Source organism: Vigna radiata, unplaced genomic scaffold (genome assembly GCF_000741045.1).
Source record: "Vigna radiata var. radiata cultivar VC1973A unplaced genomic scaffold, Vradiata_ver6 scaffold_409, whole genome shotgun sequence".
Taxonomy (NCBI): Eukaryota; Viridiplantae; Streptophyta; class Magnoliopsida; order Fabales; family Fabaceae; genus Vigna; species Vigna radiata.
This window is the reverse complement of record NW_014541809.1, coordinates 167,084-171,062: the sequence shown is the minus strand read 5'-3', so window position 1 is coordinate 171,062 and position 3,979 is coordinate 167,084. Positions and strand designations below refer to the sequence as shown.

Here is a 3,979-nt window from a genome sequence, read left to right as displayed (position 1 = left end):
CCACCACCCAAACACTAGGATGTTCTTCTTTCTCTCACCAACTTGATTGGTCTAGAACAATGTTGTGTTTCTCCACTCACTCTCACGGCTCTCTCTCTATTTTTCTCTCCAAGTGTTATTTTTTTTTTCTAACTTAAAGTTACACATTTAAGTANAGACTAACTCTCAATCCTACTAACCCTTAACCACTTTATTCTAGGTCACTCCAAAAGGCACCCTTAAGCCATTTCAGATTTTTCCCATTCCTAACTCCACATTAACACCAATAAAACCTCTCTTTAATGTGTGTAAATGGTAGTTTTTAAAAGGTGTTAAAGTGCCCCTTAACTCTCATTTATGTAACCTACAATTACTAATAGAATGGTAACCTCCCACAAGGAAATCAAATGTCACTTAATATTTCCAAAGCTATGAGAAAGTGTGCCCAACACCCATGCAAAGTAAAAAAATAAGAATGGAAAGCTAATGGCCATGCATTGTAACTTAAAGAATGAATGAGGAGCAACACCCCTCCTCTGGAACGTTCACACTTCCATAAGCAACCCAACGTTTTCTCTCTCCAACCATGCAATGGAAAAACATAAAATCAATAAAAAAATATTCAATGAAAGGCACCAATTCCACGCTACTTTCATGTCCAAACACATAAAATTTCATCTTTCTTACCTCATGGTGGGACCCACATGAGAAGGTGGAAAGTAAAATAAACTAGGAGCCTTTTTGGTCTTGGGAGGGTTAGAATTTAAGACAAAACACACATCCCTCCCATGCACACACAACAACCACTAGACCAAGCTCCATCCACTAATATAATAGTGCAAACAATTATATTTAAATACGATTCCAAGCTTTTTCGAAAATTAATATAAAACCATTATTAATTTAATTTCCTTCCCTTAAAAATTTCTCAACAACGTTTCACATCAAAATTTATTATCTAATACCACCAAAATTAAATTGCTTAAGGAAAGAAATCATTTTATTTATACGGGTCTTACAACTTGGGTCCAAACCCATCATGGACCCACAAGAAGAAGGGGTAATAAAACTGTCCAAATTAAGACCAAAATGAAGGACATTACCGAAGGCCACAATCCCTCGGAAAACGTCATAAGCCATCGCTAAAGACCCATTACCGAGGACCCGACGACAGTCATAAAGCCCTCCGTAAATACCTTGTTGCTAACTATTACCGAGGGCTTTTGCCCTTCGGTAATTACCGAAGGCTTTTGGCCCTCGGTAATAAAAATATTAAGATAATCATCAATTTTATCGAGAACACGATACCTTAATACACTTTAGTAAAAAAGCAAAATATTCAATAAAAAAAATGTTTACGTTCTTAATATAGTAAACCCATCTTACAGTTTGATCGTATCTTGATATTATAGAAAATTATAAACAAGTATTGCTAAACAGCTGCAATTACTTTCATGAAAAATCCAAAATCTTCTCAAGAAACCCTTTTGAAAACTCTATATAATAAGGGTTATTTATCTAACGAGCATGAAGGAAAAATAGAATAATCAAATCCAAAATCATTATACTGAGAATAACACGAAGAAGCTATTTACAAGTTTACAACAGCTAGCAATGCAAACTAATCTCTTTTCTAAAACTCTCAAGTAAAATAAATAAAACCATAACAATTTTAAGTGGCTATTNNTTTTCTCNTTTACATTCATAAGCTGCTATATATTCTCTACAATCTAAAGCATAAAAGGTAAGATAAAAGCAAAGAAAAATCTAAAGTCATGATATGAACTATACCAAATTCTCACTGATAAACCTAAGAATTTGAATCTGGGAAACAGTAAAAAACTAAAAAGAAAGTGAAACAAAAACAAAACTAGAGCAACAGAGTTCATGACACTGCTTGAATCTTCATGTATAGCGTCAATCCATTGTATCAGTTCCTCTGCTTAGCCTCTTATCCTAGGCTTTAACCTGCTACACATGCACCCTTTGTGATAAAATTTCTAGATATTATGAAACCAGAATGAACAAACACTTGTGAGGAAAAGGGGAATGTTACTTGTTCTGTGTAGGATTTGGTCTGCTGGGTGGTATCCTTCTAAGGCTAGCAGCTACCTCAGGAACAGTTAGATTTGGTTTTCTAGGTGGTTTTTCTGTAAGGCTAGCTGCTACCACAGGCTTCTGAGATGATTTTTGCTCTTCTCTATGAAAATTTGAATGTGAAAGAGAATTGGAAGTTTGTGACACTTTTGAAACTAAGGATGAAGAAGGAAGAACCTAGCTTGGGACATAATCACCCCAGATGAAAGGATCAATGCATGGCAAAGATAGCAGCAATCATTGAACTGCATAAGGAATTCATGGTCTTTTTTTCTGACTTAGAGGATGTCTTTCACTAGCTCTATATATGCTTCTTTACAAAGAGTGTGTGTATATTCACATATATGGATTAAATATATTATAATAAAGTATTGATTTGGTGACCCTTTTGCAGAGTTCAATATATTTGGTGACCCTTTTGTAGTACATCAGGTTAGTGTCAAACTGTATGCACAAACATTAATTATTGAAAAGTTAAAGTGTGTTGGTTGCATTATAGGATTATACAATTATTATTTAGATAAATTTTCAATTTTGATTGAAGAATAACACTTGTAACTTGTGATGGCTCTAATTCATTCTTTGATGGGCTCAAAGTACCTAAATTCAATCTAAAGAAAGGTGGAGTGCATAGTGGTCATGTTCAACAAGGGCTTAAAGATCAATTTAGCCTTGTCAAGAATGAGGAAAGGTAGATGTCAGGTACTTCCTTTTATCTTTGGTTTCAACTTTGTTTTCTACAGCAGATTTCTTTTCTGCAGAATTTTGTTTTATATATACACTAAAACAACAACCCGTAACTCTAAATAGATTCAAACACATCCTTTCTCAGTGAAGAAATTTTCAGCAGAAAATGGTTCTGATCTGTTTCAAGGTTTTGTTTCCATTACAAATTACAAATTAGAAATGTGTTTGTCAAGTCACTAGTGCCTTTTGGGGAGAAATATTATGCTGATAATTATTCTCTTTTTTAGTTTATGCAGGAAAATATGAAACAACAATTTGGTTTCAAAAGCCTAATAATGACCAATAGTTGAGTTGTTGAACCTTAGCGTCTGGTCGCAATCCTTGACCTATCCTGCAGATTAAATGCATATGTTCTTATCTTTAGCCTCTCTTATCTTGTGACTTATCCCTTGTTTTCAAGCACTAAGTTTTATTCTATAGTTATCTGATCTGAATTTGGCATGTAAGATAAGATTCCTATTTATGATGAAAATCTTTTACACCATTGGTGCATACAAAATAGACTGAAAAAAGACTCCAATTCAAAAAACAGAGAAATAAAACAGCAGGGCTATATGCATTCTCAAATACACCTCCCTTTTACCAAACATGTACAGAGTCACAACCAAAGTCAATCATCACTTAATAGTTCATTACATACACAAACTTCCTAAATAAATAGAATTTTCACCTGAACAATATAAACTACGAAATTGATTCTGTAGACACTTGGTTAAATTCCACCAGTCGATACTTCAGAGCACGTGCCTGCAAAAACATTAAACAAGAGCAATGACTACAAATTGCCTGGAGGAAAAGAAAAAGTGTTGCAGTGGAAAAGTTGCAGCATTGACTATATGACCCTTAAAACTATCATGCAGGTTCGAGATCATAGGGATGATACGCCCCTTCAAGTAACTCAACCAGTTGCAGGAAACTATTACCCAGTAAAATTCTTTAACTCTTAATTTCATTAGGATTTCAGGTTTTGATTGTAGATAATGTTAGGGCATGAAAGACTAGAAAATTAAATAGAAGAATTTAAGAGAGAGGGAGTAGCATATGTTAGTTCTATTGCTCCAAAGTTGATAGGTTTTTACAATGTTGATAAAATTTATATAGAACTATTCTATTTGTTTTTTTGTTGTCCAGATCAATCTTGGAATTTATACCAAGG

General features: G+C 34.0%; 1 long non-coding RNA gene across 1 annotated transcript; it reads right to left on the bottom strand.

The window, feature by feature from the left end:
• Positions 1-1,747: 1,747 nt before the first annotated feature.
• LOC111240666 lies at positions 1,748-2,213 on the bottom strand. Its single transcript, XR_002666157.1, has 2 exons — positions 2,036-2,213; positions 1,748-1,947 (listed from the first exon to the last, which is right to left on the bottom strand). It is a non-coding gene; the product is annotated as an uncharacterized LOC111240666 (long non-coding RNA).
• Positions 2,214-3,979: the final 1,766 nt, after the last annotated feature.